This window comes from Schistocerca americana, chromosome X (assembly GCF_021461395.2).
Source record: "Schistocerca americana isolate TAMUIC-IGC-003095 chromosome X, iqSchAmer2.1, whole genome shotgun sequence".
In the NCBI taxonomy this organism is placed as follows: Eukaryota; Metazoa; Arthropoda; class Insecta; order Orthoptera; family Acrididae; genus Schistocerca; species Schistocerca americana.
In genome coordinates this window covers 851142511-851162305 of record NC_060130.1, presented here as the reverse complement: position 1 = coordinate 851162305, position 19795 = coordinate 851142511, and the positions used below count along the sequence as shown (strand labels likewise).

The window sequence follows — 19795 nt, the reverse complement described above, 5'->3', positions numbered from 1 at the left end:
CTTTAACTCAGTATCGAACGGTAAAATTAAGGTTATTGGTTACCACCTTTGATTTAAAAAAATTGCAATATAATACCGGAATTGGGCAACTAACAACAATAAAGTTTATTAATGACCAAAGCAAACTTCTTATCATATGTTTTTGAACAGTTTCGTGTGGTTAAGGGCTGAGAAGTCAAACAACATTTCAAAATATTAACATTTATTTGCTAGCGAAAATACGTACACACACACACACACACACACACACACACACACACACACACACACACACCAAACAATATTTGTAGGAGATTAAATAGATCCTTTCCATTATGGTTTCTTCCTTATGTAACGAATGACGTTATAAAACTCTGGGTTTTTCTGCTTCATTACAGCTCACTTTTTCACTTAAAATATTATTTAGTGAAAATTGTTTCATAAACTTACAGTGTTCTTTACAAAGAGTGTACGTGTCAGCTCTTTAAAACATAAATAATTTTTTGCTTTCACATATCTGGCCTCTCTTGTGGAAGACCATTCAATGGAAAAATTATCCATGACGACTTGGAACATTTGGAATTTTACATGAGAACAAAGCACGATTGTAAAATTAAGTTTACGCAAACACAAAAGCACAATGTCTACAACTTTGACATGAATGAGCGCAGTTAAAATTGATGAACTTCCGATCTTAATAGACGACGCCACCGTCAGAATTTTCTTCCTGGGAAATATTGACCAGACTTGATGCAACTGTTCATTGATGACCTTCCTAAATGCCGTCATTTCAAATGCAATATGGAATGTTTTGATGTGACGTGTCATCACGACCAGTGTGAATTGGCAGTCACCTATAGAAAGTTCAGTAACCGCAGGCTTTATATTTCTCTTTGTGAATCCATAGATTAAGCGAGTAATCATTTTGAATTTTAATGAATAACACTGCAATACGCACACGCTATTCACAATGCCTTGGCCGATTGCGTAAGTCGCTGGCCTAACCTTCCGGCGTATTGGCATCTCTTTCGTTTGGAATCTTCTTGCCTCCCACAATTTAAAGGCGTTTATGGACCAACGAGTTTAAATTTATACTGTTGTTAAAAGACAGTTGTTTCCACAATTATCTTTTGGGACAACAATCGAGTGGCGCCACTTTGGTTGCATTTGAAAATCTTCCTTAACTGAATTAGTCTACTGATTACTGCAAAATCACACATTGAGATTAATATTAGTAAAGTATCCCAAGGATCATTTCTAATGGTTACAGTTGAATGCAAGGAAAAACGTGAGTAATTTACGCATATATCGACTTCTGATTAAGCACGCACATGTGTCATTTTTTTTAGAGAGTGAAGTTGTTTGGTGGTAGAAGTGGTTCAACTTTGTATTAACTTTGGATGCAACTGTCAGTGATGTTGAGCGGGCGTGTTAGTATTTGAGCTGCGGATCTGAGCGTGAGCGGTTGTGTGTTATCGGTATAGTAAGTACAAGACGCGAAATATGCAGAATGTTTTGGGCATGTTTAAATGAGAAAATCTTTTCTGCTTTGCATTGTTGTGTACTGAGATAACGATATGTTACAGGAATGTTGTGTTTGATTGTTTCACTTGTGCGAGGATATTGAAGAGGTGTCGATCAGTGCCAACAAAGGTTTGTTAAACGCAGAACTTAGCTTTAAAATTATCTCTCTTTAGTTGCATTTTCCAGCACTTTATAAACACAAGTTTAACAATTTTAAATGATTTGTTTAAATGCAGTTTATTGCGTGGATAGGTGTAGTAGGGGGATGACAAGGGAATGTTTGTAATGGGGGGGGGGGGGGGGAGGAGGAGAACTTTTGTTTAATATATATACTACAGCCATATTACTATGTTAGATTACTTATCTCGGAACAGGTGGTCCTTGTAGCTCCTGAGTTATCACTACTGTGATATATTGTGCGTTTAAATTCTAACACATTACAGCAATTAAAACGGTGGGTATCATTATGCATAAATAACTGGTAATTAGTAAAAGTTCAGGCAAATTGCCTGCGAAATAGCATAAGATCATCCAATCGAAGTACTGAAGTGCTCAGATTTCTTTAGCATGGAGTACTATCTGCAACGAAAATAAGCACGTACATTTCGTTAGTCTGTTGATCATGGCCGTTGTAGATGGTTTTATTAGCTGAAGCTTTCTGGTAGAGCTCATGATGTGATTTGTGTTAATGTAGAACACATCATTTGTTAAAGGTAAAGCCTTTTTTTTACTACCCTACTTCATATGGTCGAACTTAAAACTACTTCCTGAGTATCAGTTGGGTAGTTTTCTCTAAGAATGTGTCTGCGTCATCATTGAATGAGTGTTAATGCTCATCTTGGAAAAAACGATATATTTCCATCATTATTTGATTCCATAGAATCTAAGAGTTGTAAGTACTGTTTTGTAGACGTTTTGATTCCTGACACATTTACTGCTGTGATATTGTTGCAACCATTTGTACTCACATTGTGGTTATCTGAGCTTTTATGCTGTATGTCTTTATATGTTGTGATTAAATGCTTGTTCTGTTAAGAGACCATGGAAGGAAATTAGTTTTTAAATGATTAAATACTGCCAAAAATTTTATTAGTGAGTCTTTCTTGTAATTTTCATTGTCTTATCACGTGAACAGAGTAGATATTTTTAAAAATATGCTGTACCTTAACAGGTAGCTCCTGTGTTTCACTTTTAAAAGGGGTAATTGTCTATTTATATCCAAGAATGTATGATGAAGTGAGGGGATGCAGTGGGTAGCACACTGGTGCATATTTGGGAGGACAGTAATTCAAATCTGCATAGGACCATAAAAATTTAGGTTGTTATATCCCTAAATCACTCCAGCCAAATGCTGGGATGGTTCTTTTGAAAGGACATGAGATTTCTCTCCCTATCCTTCAAGCTATGAGATTCTGTGCTTCATCTGACATTGCCGACCACTGTGGCCAAGCAGTTCTCGGCACTTCAGTCCGGAACCGTGCTGCTGCTAAGGCTGCAGGTTCGAATTCTGCCTTGGAGATGGATGTGTGTGATGTCCTTAGGTTAGTTAGGTTTAAGTAGTTCTAAGTGTAGGTGACTGATGACCTCCGATGTTGATTCCCATAGTGCTTAGAGCCATTTGAACCATTTTTCATCTGACATTGTTGTTGATGGGATGTTAAACCCTAATCTTCATTACAGATATATGTTCCAAGAATAATAAAGTTGCACATTTCTTCCCACATATGGTAACTATGCTAAAATACTGAGAATTTTCCTGAAACACTTATTTACTGTTGCAAGTGGTTCCCTCAGTTTGTTGTGCCATTCAAATTTCAGTAGCTTCATTTTAATATGTACATACTGTTTTCTGAGGATTGATACAGATCACTTCAGCAGAGGACATTAGCTCAATTTTAGCTGAAGTGTCAGTCTTTTCTTTGAACTTAAGTCACATGCGCAGTACTTCGGTTAATTTTCTCATGGGACTGTATTAAAGACTGCTGTTTCAGTTTTAATCCAACCTCGTCTAAATTTTTAGAATGTTGCTCAAGAACTCGTTGATCCAAATTATCACAAAGTTTGGCAGATTTCACAGTGCAGTATATTCCTTTTGCACCCACCCCCGAGACATGAACTAAGTGTCAGTGAAAATAGTTTTTCTGTATACCCTATACTGGTTTCAAATTGCTATAGGCTGTTGGTGAAGTAGTTCGTGTTAAATAATTTACCCAGGAATTGTGTGAAGTGATACACACTTGACATTTGCAGTGACACACCCTCTTCCCACTGCCACCCACAAAAATCCTCATTCAGTGTCTACATCTACATGGACACTCTGCAAATCACATTTAAGTGCCTGGCAGAGGATTCATCGAACCACCTTCCAATTCTCTATTATTCCAGTCTCGTATAGTGCGCGGAAAGAACAAACACCTATATCTTTCCGTACAAGCTCTGATTTCCCTTATTTTGCTGGGGTGATCATTTCTCCCTATGTTGGTCAGTCTCAATAAAATATTTTCGCATACGGAGGAAAAAGTTTGTGATTGGAATTTCGTGAGAAAATTCCACCACAACAAAAAGACTTTGTTTTAGTGATGTCAGCCCAATGCCTGTATCATTTCAGTGACTCTCTCCCATATTTCGCAATAATACAAAATGTGCTGCCTTTCTTTGAAGTTATTTGGTGTACTCCGTTAACCCTATCTGGTAAGGATCCCACACAGTGCAGCATATTTCTAAAAGTGGATGGGCAAGTGTAATGTAAGAAGTCTCCTTAATAGATCTGTTAAATTTTCTAAGTGTTTACATCTACATCCATACTCCACAAACCACCTGACGGTGTGTGACGGTGGGTACCTTGAGTACCTCTATCTATTCTCCCTTCTATTACAGTCTCATATTGTTCATGGAAAGAAGCGTTGTTGGTATGCCTCTGTGTGGGCTCTAATCTCTCTGATTTTATCCTCATGGTCTCTTTGCGAGATATATGTAGGAGGGAGCAATATACTGCTTGACTCCTTGGTGAAGGTATGTTCTCGAAACTTCAACAAAAGCCCATACTGAGTGTATCTTGTAGGGTCTTCCACTAGAGTTTATCTATCATCTCCGTAACGCTTTCGCAATTACTAAATGATCCTGTAATGAAGCCCACTGCTCTGTTGGATCTTCTCTTCTCTCTTCTCTCTCTCTCTCTCTCTCTCTCTCTCTCTCTCTCTCTCTCTCTCTCTCTCTCTCTCTCTCTCTCTCTCTCTCTCTCTCTCCCCCCCCCCCCCCCCCCCCCCCCCACCCCTCCTCCTCCTATCAACCCTAACTGGTATGGATCCCACACCGATGAGCAGTATTCAAGCAGTGGACGAACAAGTGTACTGTAACCTACTTACTTTGATTTCGGACTGCATTTCCTTATGATTCTTCGAATGAATCTCTGGCATCTGCTTTACTGAAGATTAATTTTATATGGTCATTCCATTTTAAATCACCCCTAATGCCTACTCCCCGATAATTTATGGAATTAACTGCTTCCAGTTGCTGACCTGCTTTATTATAGCTGAATGATAAAGGATCTTTGTGTATTTGCAGCACATTGCACTTGTCTACATCGAGACTCAATTGCCATTCCCTGCACCATGCGTCAATTCGTTGCAGATTCTCCAGCATTTCCATACAATTTTCCATTGTAACAACCTCTTGATATACTACAGCATCATCTGCAAAAAGCCTTGGTGAACTTCCGATGTTACCCACTGTGAATAGCAATTGTCCTACGACACTCCCCTGCGGCACACCTGAAATCATTCTTACTTCGGAAGACTTCTCTCCATTGAGAATGACATGCTGTTTTCTGTTATCTAGAAACTCTTCAATCACACAATTGGTCTGATAGTCCATATGCTCTTACTTTGTTCATTAAACGACTGTGGGGAACTGTATCGAACGCCTTGCGGAAGTCAAATACGGCATCTACCTGGGAACCCGTGTCTACGGCCATCTGAGTCTCGTAGATGAACAGTGCGAACTGGGTTTCACACGATCGTCTTTTTTGAAATTTATGCTGATTCCTACAGAGATTTGTAGTCTCCAGAAAAGTCATTATACTCTAACATAAAAAGTGTTCCAAAATTCTACAACTAATCAATGTTAGAGATACAGGTCTATAGTTCTGCACATCTGTTCGACGTCTCTTCTTGAAAACGGGGATTACCTGTGCCCTTTTCCAATATTTCGGAATGCTACGCTCCTCTAGAGACGTACGGTACACCGCTGCAAGGAGGGGGGGGGGGGGGCAAGTTCCTTTGTGTACTCTGTGTAAAATTGAACTGGTATCCCATCAGGTCCAGCGGCCTTTCCTCTTTCAAGCGATTTTGTTTTTCTGTCCTTGTCACCTATTTTGATATCTACCATTTTGTCATCTGTGCAACAATCTAGAGAAGGAACTACAATGCAGTCTTCTTATGTGAAACAGCTTTGGAACAAGACATTTAGTATTTTGGCCTTTAGCCTGCCATCCTCTGTTTCAGTACCATTTTGGTCACAGTGTCTGGACATTTTGTTTTGATCGATCTACTGCTTTGACATAAGACCAAAATTTCTTAGGATTTTCTGCCAAGTCAGTACATAGAACTTTACTTTCGAATTCGTTGAATGCCTCTCGCATAGCGCCCCCCCCCCCCCCCCCCTTCATGTAATTTTTGTCTGCAAGGCTTTGGCTATGTTTATGTTTGCTGTGAAGTTCCCTTTGCTTCCGTAGCAGCTTTCTAACTCTGTTGTACCATGGTGGCTCTTTTCCAGCTCTTTACAATCTTGCTTGGCACATACTCATCTAATGCATATTGTACAATTGTTTTGAACTTTGTCCGCCGATCCTCAACGCTATCTGTACTTCAGATAAAACTTTTGTTGAGCCATCAAGTACTCTGAAATTTGCTTTTTTTTTGTTGCTTTTGCTAAACAGAAAAATCTTCCTACCTTTTTTAATATTTCTATTTATGGCTGAAATCACCGATGCTGTAACCACTTTGATCGCTGATTCCCTGTTTTGTGTTAACTGTTTCAAATAGTTCGGGTCTGTTTGTCATCAGTCTAATATGTTGTCACCACAGGTCTGTTCTGTTTAACTGCTCAAGGTAGTTTTCAGATAATGCACTTAAAAATATTTCACTGGATTCTTTGTCCCTGCCACCTGTTATGAATGTTTGAGTCTCCCAGTCTATATCCAGCAAATTAAAATCTCCACCCAGAACTATAACATGGTGGGGAAATCTACTCGAAATATTTTCCAGATTATCCTTCAGGTGTTCTGCCATAACAGCTGCTGAGCCAGGGGGCCTGTAGAGACATCCAATTACTGCTTTAACTGTGACCTTCACCCAAATTATTTAGCATTTCGGAGCTCCATCAGTATCCTTTGATGCTATTGCACTTTTTGCTATAAACCCCCCCCCCCCCCTTCACTCTCCAGCTTGTCTCTGTGGTATACATTCCAATCTGAGTTTAGAATTTCATTGCTGTTTACATCTGGTTTCAGCCAGGTCTATAGTTCTGCACATCTGTTCGACGTCTCTTCTTGAAAACGGGGATTACCTGTGCCCTTTTCCAATATTTCGGAATGCTACGCTCCTCTAGAGACGTACGGTACACCGCTGCAAGGAGGGAGGGGGGGGGCAAGTTCCTTTGTGTACTCTGTGTAAAATTGAACTGGTATCCCATCAGGTCCAGCGGCCTTTCCTCTTTCAAGCGATTTTGTTTTTCTGTCCTTGTCACCTATTTTGATATCTACCATTTTGTCATCTGTGCAACAATCTAGAGAAGGAACTACAATGCAGTCTTCTTATGTGAAACAGCTTTGGAAAAAGACATTTAGTATTTTGGCCTTTACATTTTACTATGTTGGCGTTGTGACCATTTATTAATGAGAGAAGTTCTGGGATATTTCTATAGACACTCTTGCAGTTTACTATTACCACATTAATACTGTCATTCCATTGCGTTTTGCCTACTGCTACCTTTTCGCGTCTTGGGAGGTGTCTTGTTGGACCTGGGGAGAGAATTCTGACCTAAAAAAACCCACATGTGCACTCCACATGTACTCCGCTACCCTTGTAGCCACTTCCTGCGTGTAGTGCACGCCTGACCTATTCAGGGGGACCCTACATTTATCCACCCGATAGCGGAGGTCGAGAAATTTGCACCCCAGATCTCTGCAGAATCGTCTGAGCCTCTGGTTTAACCCTCCAAACCATCGGACTGCGATTGGTCCTGGGAATGACACTACAAATAGTCGGCTCAGATTCCACTGCGTGAGTGAGGCTTTCCACCTTAAACTCTGCCAACCCAGACAGCAGGCGTCATTGGTGCCAACAGGAGCAACAATTTGCAGTTGGGTGCACCCAGTGCTCTCTATCGCAGCCAACAGGGGGCCTCCTCCACATTTCGGATGAGATCCCCTGGCAAGCAGACAGAGTGAACACTGGCCTTCTTCCCCTACTTTTCCAATATTTCCCTAAGGGGCTCCATTACCCGCCTAACATTAGCACTCCCAATCACTAATAAACCCCTCCCACTGTGTGCCTGCACAGACCTTGCTGAAGGAGCGGCCACATGTCCACTCGCAGGCAGAGCAGGCAATGCCACACGGCCAGCCTCCATATTGACCCTCCGCCTCGTGTGATGCAAATGCCGTTGAACCTGGCACTCCCCTTGGGGAGAGGGTGGCCAAACCGTGCCCGGTACCTGCGAAGATGTCTAGACAGCAGGGACCGTGGGTGAAACATGTAACACCTGGGGTGTACCATGCGACGCACGAGACTTCCCACTGCCGCTACACTTGGAGGCAGCAGCCTGAAGACGGCTGACAGCGGCCATCAGTACATTCAGCTGTTTGTGAACAGTGGTCGCTTCTCCTGCATCTGTACACAGCAGTCACACATCCTATCCAGCCTAAGAAATCAACAATTTACTTTAGAGAGTTAAGTAATCAACTTTTAACTATACTGCTATTTCACTAAAGGTAGCAGATAGCTGACTGTGGTTACTAGGCACTTCTTTTTGGAAACAATGAAAATAAGCACTGTCTCTGGACTGTATTCAAAACAAACACGAAATCTATGGAACACTATTACTGGTACTCGAAAATTAAAGCTGCCAGTAAAATGCAGTCTTTGGTAAGCCTTCTTCACAACATTTTCTATGTCTTACTTCCAATTTAAGTTGTTCGTAATTGTAATTCCTAGGTATTTAGTTGCATTTACAGCCTTTAGATTTGACTGATTTATCGTGTAACCAAAAGTTTAATGAATTACTTTTAGCACTTGTGTGGATGACCTCACTTTTCGTTATTTAGAGTCAACTGCCAATTTTCGCACCATTCAGATCTCTCTTCTAAATAATTTTTGCAATTTGTTTTGATCGTCTGATTTCATTAGTCGATAAAGGACAGTGTCTTCTGCAAACAATGTAAGACAGCTGCTCACATTGTCTCCCAAATCATATATAGGTAAGGAACAGCAAAGGGCCTATAACACTACTTTGAGGAATGCCTCTTTGTTTTATTTGAATTTCATATTAAGCATTACAAGAAGTGCTCATTTTCGGAAAGAATAAAATCCTCTTTCCCAGGGAGGTTTCCTTCGTGAGAACCAGTATGCCCACCTGCGGGTTCGGTGGTAAGAATAGGCCTGCAGTATTCCTGCCTGTCATAAGAGGTGACTAAAAGGAGTCTCAACTGTTTCGGCCTTTAATGTGATGGTCCCCTACGGGGTTTGACCACTACCTTTCCAAATTTTCCATTAGTGCATACCATTTGGGGAAGGATGCCTTACATGGTGCATTCTATATCCATCTTGCCCTAAGATCTGGCATATTCGTTATTGTCATGGAGTTGGACTTGCACTGAGCTTCCGGCAACATCGGCTGCCGTGTGTTCCGGGTAGCCTACATTCACTCCGTTGTGCACTTCCATCTTTGCTTCCTTTATTAATGGATATGACACCCAACAACCAGCACGGTAACAAGTCCGTTGTGGTGGGGTTGTCATGTACCGTCTTGGTGGTAGCCCCCTGACTACACAGGGATCGCTCTGCTGATGCCTGAGCTGCTGCCTCCCCACGTATGCCAAGGAGTAGATGCCTATCACTCTGGGGCATCTGGACTCCCGGCAAAGGCCATCCTGCCAGGTGGTCTTTGCTATCACTGGGTAGCGCCCGTGGGGAGAGCCCCTGGTCGGAGTGGGTGGCATCTGGGCGGATGACCCGCAATGAAGTGTGGTACATCATCTCACTGGTGGGCCTCCACCAGCAGTCTCTAAGTTATCGGGGCCTAACCTCAATGGCAAGAAATACGAGCCAAGGTCATTTCCCTCCCTGGCCACTCCATGGGAAGAGCGTATGGCTAAAGAAGGCAGTGGAGACTATTCACCCCGGTACCTCGTGTGTACGTGAGTTGATGGAGAATCATTTATGTCGACGAAGACCCAGTTTCTTGTGGGGCATTTAGAGGACAAGTTCGGGGAGGTGGAGGGCTTGTCAAAAATGCGCTCTGGTTCAGTTCTAATCAAAACAGCATCCTCTGCCCAGCTACGGAGGTTGCTCGCTTGTGATAAGTTGGGGATGTTTCAATTAGCATCACGCCCTAAAAGTGTCGACATGGTCCAGGGTATTATCTCCCACAGGGATCTTCTTCTGCAGTCCAACGATGAACTGTGCGTCAACCTAGAAGACGAGGTGTTCACTTCATCCGGCATGTCCATCGGGGTCCGAGGGATAATGAGGTAGCCACCGGTGCCTTCATCTTGGCCTTCGAGGGTGATGTCTTACCTGAAAAGGTTAAGGTGATGGTTTACCGTTGCGATGTGAAGCCATATATCCCTCCTCCGATGCGGTGTTTTAAATGCTGGAAGTTCGGGCACATCTCATCCCGCTGTACTTCAGGCATCACGTGTCGAGATCGTGGATGTCCTTCGCATCCCAATACTCCATGTACCCCACCTCCTATCTGTCTTAACTGTGGAGAACACCATTCCCCCTGTTCACCGGGTCTTCCAGAAAGAATGGAAGATAATGGAATATAGGACCCTGGATCACCTGACATACACCGAGGCTAAACGGGAATATGAGAGGCTCTATCCTGTGCCAATGATGTTGACCTATGCCGCTGCTGCAACAACGGTTCTCCCATTATCACATAAGGTTAGCTCTAAGATCGGCCAGCATCCACCAGCCCCCTTGATTGTGGGGGGGCACTTGACTCCCTGTTGCTCCTGTTCCATCTACTTCAGGAGCAACATCCACCCCCCCCCCCCCCAACCATCAGGCACGCCAGTCCCCACTTCTAAGCTGGAGAAGCGTCAGTCTTCTTCGGCTTCTCTCGCTCGGAGGGGATCCTTTGGGTCACTCCCTTCCCAGGTTCCTACCAGCGTCACAGCAGACAGCCACCACTGGCTGAAGAAGCCACAGGTCGCTGGTCATCGAGCTTTGCGCTCATCTTCGGTCCCAGAGACCGACTCCAATAAGCTCTCCCAGCAACGGCAACCTAAGGAACAGCGAGAGAAGGTGAAATTGAAGACCTGTAAGACCAAGGCACCTGTGGTGGCACCTACTCCACCGCTGCCTACAGGCTCTGCGTCTGAGGATGAGGTAGCGATTCTTGTCTGCTGAGGACCTTGATCTCGCCGGTCCCTCAGACGCAATGGATAGCACTTGCACAGGTGCTCCATCGGAGGCAGCAGGTGACAGAGTGGTGTAATCTGCCTGTCCAGTCCCTTCACACCTTTCTGAGCCATGGACAATATCATCCTCCAGTGGAACTGCAGCAGTTTCTTCCACCATCTAGCTGAGCTTCGACAACTTATCAGCCTTCACCCTTTCTTTTGCACTGCTCTTCAGGAAACTTGGTTTCCAGTGATGCGAACCCCCGCCCTCTGTGGCTATCGGGGTTATTATAAGAACTGGGCAGCTTATGGAAGGGTGTCTGGTGGCATCTGCATCTATGTCCTTCACTCACTTCACAGCGAGTCTGTCCCTCTACAAACACCTTAAGAGGCTGTCGCTGTTCGGGTGTGGACACCACAGGCTGTTACCGTCTGCTGTCCTTACCTTCCACCGGATGGTGATGTTACCCAGCATGTTCTGGCTGCGCTGATAGCCCAATTGCCGCCACCTTTCTTGTTACTGGGCGACTTAAATGCCCATAACCCTCTGTGGGGTGGGTCAGTGGCAACAAGTCGAGGTGCCACCATTGAGCATGTATTGGCACAGCTCGATCTTTCCATTTTAAATGATAGTGCCTTCACACAGTTCAGTGTGGCACATGGCACGTACTCCGCCATTGACCTTTCGATTTGCAGCCCTAGCCTCTTACTGTGTGTCCAATGGAGAGTGCATGACGACCTGTGTGGTAGTGACCACTTTCCGATCTTTGTCACTGCCACAGTGTCAGTCTTCTTGGCACCCTTGCAGGTGGGCTATGAATAAAGCTGACTGAGACTTGTTCTCCTCCACTGCCACTATTGAGCCTCTCTCTAATGACAGCATTGATGTGGTGGTTCACACAGTCACCACTGGCATCGTTACTGCTGCAGAATCTGCTATTCCATGTTCTTCTGGGTCCCCTCGGCGGAGGACTGTGCATTGGTGATCGCCTGAGATCACTGAAGCGATTTAAGATCGCCAGCGGGCGCTCCAGCATCACAAGCGACATCCCTCCATAGAACACCTCATTGCCTTCAAATGGCTGCGTGCACGAGCCCGCCGCCTTACCTGCCAACGCAAGCAGGAGTGCTGGGAGCGGTGTGTGTCCACCATTGGCCTCCATGTCACTCCATCGCAGGTCTGGGCCAAGATTCGATGCCTCTATGGCTATCGGACCCCCTGTCAGTGTCCCTGCGCTCTCACTGAATGGAGCAGTTTGTACTGACTCTGATGTAATTGCCAACCGCTTGGCAGAGCATTTTTCTCTGAGTTCCACATCTGCGAATTACGCACTGGCCTTGTGCTCCATTAAAGAGCGGATGAAATGTCGGAGCCTTGCATTTCGCACCCACCATCCTGAATCCTACAATGTTCCATTCAGTGAGTGGAAATTTCAGTGCCCTAGCCACTTGCCCTGATACCGTTCCTGGGCCAGATCGCATCCACTGTCAGATGCTGAAACACCTTTCAGTGGACTGCCAGCGACACCTCCTCGACCTTCACAATTGTCTCTGGGTCGAGGGTGAGTTCCCGTCGCAATGGCGGGAAAGCATTGTCATCCCCGTTTTGGAACCTGGCAAGAACCCTTTGGAGTTGGACAGCTACCGCCCCATTAGCCTCACCAACGTTCTTTGCAAGTTGCTCAAACGGATGGTGAGCCGGCGATTGAGTTGGTTACTAGTCACGGGGCCTCCTGGCTCCATCTCAGGGTGGCTTCCGTAAAGGCCGCTCTGCCACCGACAATCTGGTGAGCCTGGAATCAGCTATCCGTACGGCCTTTGCCCACCCTCAGCACCTGGTCGCTGTCTTCTTCGACATGCGGAAGGCGTATGATACTACGTGGCGCCATCACATCCTCTCTACACTTCATGACTGGGGTCTTCGTGGTCCGCTGCCAATTTTCATATGCAATTTTCTGGCGCATCGTACCTTCTGCGTGCAAGTCGCGGCCTCTCATAGTTCCTCCAGAGTTCAGGAGAATGGGGTGCCACAGGTATCTGTTTTAAGTGTCTGCCTGTTTTTTAATAGCAATTAACGAGCTCGCTGCGGCGGTGGGAACATCTGTCTCAGCGTCCTTGTTTGCTGACGACTTCTGCCTTTACTATAGCTCTAATGGCATTGCAGCTGCTTAACGTCAGCTGCAGGGCGCTATCCGCAAGGCGCAGTCTTGGGCTGTAGCGCATGGCTTTGTTTTCGGCAGCTAAGACCTGAGTTATGCATTTCTGCCAGCGACACACTGTTCATCTGGAGCCGTGGCTTTACCTTGATGGCGAACTTCTTGCTGTGGTGGAGTCACATAGGTTTTTGGGTGTGGTTTTTGATGCCTGGTTGACTTGGCTGCCTCATATTCGGCAGCTTAAACAGATGTGTTGGTGACATCTAAATGCTCTGCGATGCTTGAGCCACACCAGCTGGGGCACTGACCGATCTACCCTCTTAGGGCTCTACTAGGCATCAATCCAGTCTCGTCTGGATTATGGGAGCCTGGCTTATGGCTCAGCATCCCCATCTGCATTGTCTGTGCTGGACCCAATCCTACACATCGGAATAAGACTTGCCACTGGTGCCTTCCAGACCAGTCCTGTGGACAGCATACTTGTGGAGGCAGGTGTCCCTCCACTGCGGTTAAGGCACCAACATTTACTGGCCGCTTATGCTGCCCATGTTTGTAGCTTCTCCGGGCATCCAAATTATCGACTCCTGTTCCCGCAGTCAGTCGTCCATCTCCCAGAACGTCGGCCCCGTTCGGGTTGTACAATTGCCGTCCGTATCAGAGAGCTTCTCTCCAAGCTTGGGGTTTTCCCTGTTCCACCTCCTTTCCGGGCCCCTCTGCATGCACCCCCGTGGTGTGCGCCTCACCCTCACCCTTGCCTTTGGCTCGACTTGGCACAGGACCCGAAGGACTCAGTCCCTCCGGAGGACTTCTGCCAACGATTTTATTCCATCCTAGACACGTATCGGGGCTCTGGTGTTATATACACTGACGGTTCGATGGTTGCTGGTCGTGTCGGTTATGTTCTAACTCTAGGGGACCATTATAAACAACGATCCTTGCTGGCTGGATGCAGCATATACTGGTGAGCTGGTCGTTATCTTTCGTGCCCTAGAGTATATCCTATCCTGCTCAGGTGAGTCCTTCGTTATCTGTAGCAACTCCCTGAGCAGTTTACGAGCTATCGGCCAGTGCTTCCCTCGCTCTCGTCTGGTGATGGCTGTCCAGGAGTCCCTGCGTACTCGTACTCATTGCAGCCGATCTGTGGTCTTTATGTGGAACTTGGGCCATGTTGGGATACCCGGCAATGAAAATGTTGACCGCCTGGCGAAAGAGGCCACCAGTAAACCATCTCTGGAGATTGGCCTCCCGGCGACTGATTTGCGTGCAATCTTATGCCGCCAATTTTTCGAACTATGGGACACCGAATGGCGCAACCTGCCCATGCCAAACAAACTCTGTCCTATCAAGGAGACGCCGACTGTGTGGCAGTCATCCATGCGGGTCTGTTGCCCTCTGCCAGCTGCGCATTGGGCACACTCGGCTGACGCACGGCTACTTATTGCGCCGTGAGGACCCACCTCTATGTCGCTGCGGCTCTGTTTTGTCTGTGTTCCACGTTTTGTTGGAGTGTCGCCTTTTAGCTGTGCTCAGGCAGATGTTAGTGCTGCCTGATACGCTCCCTGCCCTTTTAACAGATGACTCTGCCATGGTGGACTTAGTTTTGCGTTTTATTCGGGCAGGGGGTTTTTATCATTTAATCTGAGTGGTTATGTTCTTTTATGTTGATTCTGACCTTTGGCCTACGGTTTTAGACTGAGTTTTTAATGTTTCTCGGTGGTTGGCTTTTCCTTTTTTCTCTATGGTCGGCCAACCACTGTCACACTCTGTGTGGTTTTGTTTTGTCTGTTCTATGTCTGAGTTTTTTTGTCCTGTGTCGTCTGTTGTCTCCATTATCCGTTTTTTACTCTGTGTGGGTGTTTTCAAGTTTTGGAACAAGGGACTGATGACTGTTGGAGTCTGGTCCCTTTAATCCCAAAAACCAACCAACCAGTATGTTCTGCAACAACAGAAAATTAGGTAACATTATGCATTTTCTTAAAATTTAATTATATAATTGCACTCAGATTAAAATAACTTTGTGATTGACAGAGTGCAGTGTCAGCGGACAGTGTTGCCAGTGTGCAGCCAACTGTACTAGATAAGCCCCTGTGTCTTTACAAAACAGACAACACAGTGAGCAGAATGTGCTCAAGAAAGAACTGTAATTGGCTAGTCCTAACACTAGATTTGCTGCAGCGTCAGTCATGAGGTTATTTTAATCAGAGTATAGGAATATATTACCTGCATTAGCATTAATAGTGCAGATTATTCGAAGCTATGTGGCCACGTTAAGATTGTGATGCAGTTTTAACTCCTCCCTCCTCTCTTGTTAGTGTTGTGGTATGTGGAGCCCTGATTTGTTAGGATATTTTCACTTTACTATTTAGTGATAGTGTTTGATTTTCTTGCATATTCTGTGCTGAAGAATTGCATGCATATTTTAGAGTAGGAAAAACAAATTTACTAAAAGTTTGATATCCATCAGAGGATTCACATATTCTGTCTTGTAATTGAAATCCCCCATTTGTTTTGTCTTATGGTAAAATGAAAAAGGACATAGCTACTGAGGTAGGAGTCTACTCTTTACTTCATGTAATAGCTAGGCATGAGCTCTCTTGAGTCCATTCATTGTCGTATGTGTATCTCCAGATACTCATTGCTGTTAATCTCAAACACAAGCTGTGTGACTAATAGTATGTAGGATCCATTTTTTGTAAAGGCCGGGTTCAAACTGTTACCCCAGTATGGGAAACATGCTGTTACCTAATATTTTCATAAAGGCATTGTTTTTTCTCCTGAAGTAATTCTTAGTGTGCAAACCAGGAGAAACAACAAATGCCTATCAACCTTAAGGTGAGTCATGTACTGTCTAGGTGGATGCATTTTGTGTTGAAATAGTCATTGATAGGTAACCTCTTGGACACCTGCATCAGCCCAAATGCTGTACATTTGCTCAAATCCCCAAGGCTGTGCTGTTTTTCCTTCCCTGCCCCCCTCCTCCCAAAGGGCTTGAGGTTTGAGGTAGAACCTTTGAATTTGCCCCTTTAGCTCTTCATGTAATGGGTGTGCTGCTTGTGAGTGTCACAATCACTTACAGTTAATTGTAAAGTAATGCAAATTCATTGTGAAAAAGTATCACAGACAGCCAAAAGGTCCTTAAAGTGCTAGAACATTAAAATTAATTGAATAAAACACTTAATAGTAATTTTGAGATCCCAAACAGCCATTAGCCTAGAAGATACTGTGGTAGACATCCTGCTTAAAATGATATGAAGGCACCTCAAACTTTATAAGGATGTCTTATGCATTCGCGCACAGATGTTGACTCTACCTACTGTTGTCCTCTTTAACAGGATCAAGCATGCAAAAAATTTGCATCCAAAACATAATAAAAATAGTAAATGGTGAACTCGTAAATTGAGCACTTTTATTCTTACATTCAATGGAATACTATTCTTAGAGCACATAACGGCAGGATGTATCACCCAGAATTCATGTTCATGTGTTCCAAACTAAATGCACTGTTCTAAGTGCCTGGCAATAAAACTCCTATGTTTAAAGGAGAGTTATTGTCTGGCAGACTGTGTTTCCTGTAGAGGTTACAGCTCATTAACATTGCCAGGAAGTCATCTGATAAAACCAGTTACATCTGAGGTTCCCCAAGGAAATGTTATAGCCCTCTGCCATTCTCACTTTATATTAATGATTTAGGAGACAGAGCAGCCTTAGGATGTTTCCAAATGATGCCATTTACTGTCCAGTAAAGTTATTAGAAGATACAATTAAAAGTATAGACAAGGTATCTCGATGGTCCAAAAAACTGGAAATTGCCCTGAACGTTAAAGAATCAGGTCCTCCACATTAGTGATAAAAATTTCTAGTAATGTTGGTTACACAGAAAATTAAACAAATTTAAAGGTTATTCAGCTAAGTACCTAGGGAGTACAGTTAAAAATAACTTAAATTGGCTCCCATCACCTATAAATTGTGGGGAAGGTGATTGAAGACTGCATTTTGCAGACAGAACAATTTGAAGGTGCAACAGGCCTAGTAAAGATACTGTTTACATTAACCTTGTGTGTCCTCTTCGAAGCTTTATTGCACATATGGGATCCTTAACTTGGTAAATTTGATGGGTGATAAAAAGTTGAGAAGGCAGCTTGTTTTGAATTCTCACTGGAGGGAGATAGTTGTAGATATTATAAGAAAGTCTGAGTTGGAAATAATTAAAATAAAAGTGTTTTTGTTGAATGGCCTTTTCACACAGTTATGATCAGAAACTCTGAATGCTAAATTGTGTTGTTGTTTCCCACTAACTTTGTGAGGAATTACCATCAGTCAGCATAGTGGTAAAATGAGCTCACACAGAAAGGTGTGACACACACACACACACACACACACACACACACACACACCCTACACCTACATGGTCTCAACTAGACTGACAGTGGCATTCTGTTTTGTGGCGGCAGGTAGGCTGGTTGGGAGGAGGGGGAAAGTGCAGAGAAAGTGAGATGCAGGGAGAGTGACTGGGGTGGGTGGCTAATGGTTTGGAGGGAGGCCAGTTTGCTGGCTAGGAATGTGCAAGGGAGGGCTGGCAGGTATAGTTGTAGAGGCCAGGGGAAAGTGGCACATGTTGAAGGCAATAAGGGGATGTGAATTTGAGGGGAGGTAGGGGGGGGGGGGGGGTGACAGGACAGAGGAAGGGGAAACTGTTGCTTAGGGTAGAGAGACAATGGTTTACCTGAGACTGAAATTAGGATGATTATGGGAACAGAGGATATGTTGTAATGGTAGTGCCCATCTTTGTAGTTCAGAGAAGATGGTGTTGGATGGAAGGATCCAGATGGCTCAGGTTGTAAACCAGCCATTGAAATTGAGCATTTTGTGCTATCAGGTAGTCAACTTTGTTCTTAAGTTGGTGGTGGCAATTTGTCCTGGTGGACAGCTGGTTAGTAGCCATACCAACATAAAACACTGTGCATTGTGTGCAGCAGAGTTAGTATATGACGTGGCTGCTATAACAGGTGACCTGGCATCTAATGGGGTAGGATAAGCCTAGACAGGACTAAAGTGGTGTTTGATGAGTGTATCTGAAAAATGTCTCAGTGGATGTCCAGTTATAGTTCCTGCAGAATACATGTTCAATTGCAAAAGTCTCAGAACTTGATGTTCCATTAACCTTCAGAAAGTGGAGGTAGTGCTCAATAGAATTGTCCTCACCAGGCAAGAAAAGTAAACAATCATCCAAATAGCTCAATATCACTATGGAGTTGGGTGTGTTGGACTTCAGATCCAACAGTAGGTCCTGTAAGTGTGTGCTTCATGAGGAATCTGGAGTGGCTAAAGTGTTGACATTGTACCTAGTCATTAATGAATCCAATAAGAAAAATGTTGACACTTGAAAAGGAAATCCTACCAGAATTTTTTTTGTGAAATAGGCACACAATTTAAGTTGCAGGGGAGGTACCTTTGGGCCCATGTGAAAGGGTAAGGGAAGGAGGAGGACTGAACATGTCCAGGGGTTGCCATATTGTTACTCAACTAGTCATGTTAGAAATTGGAATGTATAGTAAAGTCATCAGGAATGGTTGTCACAGAATTGGTGTCTTCTTAGCTGCTTATAAGATGGGATTGTGAGGTGTCAATCCTTTGTTGGCAGCCTGCTGGAAGTGGGTATACTACTGGTGTCTTAGGAAGACAGCTTCCAATGGGCGTGTTTTTGACACTGAAGAGGTGTATAAAATTGCTTGGAGGCATAACATTATCAGAGCTCCATTGGAAGGGCTCTGTGGCCATCTAAGAGCATTTATTATTTTTATCACAGTGCCTCTTTATATGCCTTTCAGACCTGAATGTTTTCTGGAGGAGGAAGGAAAATTCTTTGTGGTAATGTTTTTAGATTATCTAATGGTTTTAGATGCAATATTTATACAGAAATGTGTACTTGTTTTCAAAACATACTTTTTCTTGGCTTTATTTTATTGACTAAAATAACTAATTATGAAATATTCTCTATGGTCATTGACTACCATCCAAAATAACAATATTCAGTTATGCAGTGGAATAGTGAACCAACCACATCCCTATATTATGTTGGTCATGAGCTGCTATTCATTGCTATGTTGACTTCATGATACTATCATAGTGATGGCCAACAGTTGGCAGCACCTGTGTGTGATGAAGAGGTTGACCATTCACAAATGTGTACCTCAGGTTTCCGTTGGAAAAAATGCTTCTGTTGCAGTTAAGACACAGTAAAATTTAATGTACACAATTGTAGCCAGATGGTGTGAAAGGGATATAATGGGTTTGGGAACTTAAATAAGAGATATTTAATTGCAATTTGAAATGAAAATAAAAGTAGATTTTTGTAGTAATTTTGTTTTTACATGAAAACCAGTATTTTAATCTAATTTCCTACATAATTTCCACCAATATTCAGCATGTTTTCATTTGAGTATTGGAAATGGCTCCTCAGATAGAGAACACTGCTGACTGAAATGCACACTGTGATTAGTTTTCCTAG

General features: G+C 43.9%; 1 protein-coding gene across 2 annotated transcripts in view; it reads left to right on the top strand.

Annotated features, from left to right (window-relative positions):
- Positions 1 to 1379: 1379 nt before the first annotated feature.
- LOC124554993 (SCY1-like protein 2) overlaps positions 1380 to 19795 on the top strand; it is a 188977-nt gene continuing 170561 nt past the window's right edge. For both annotated transcript variants that reach the window (XM_047128732.1, XM_047128733.1), the window contains exons 1-2: positions 1380 to 1462; positions 1566 to 1632. The gene's annotated coding sequence lies outside the window, so the exon portion shown is untranslated. The remainder of the gene's footprint in view (positions 1463 to 1565; positions 1633 to 19795) is intronic.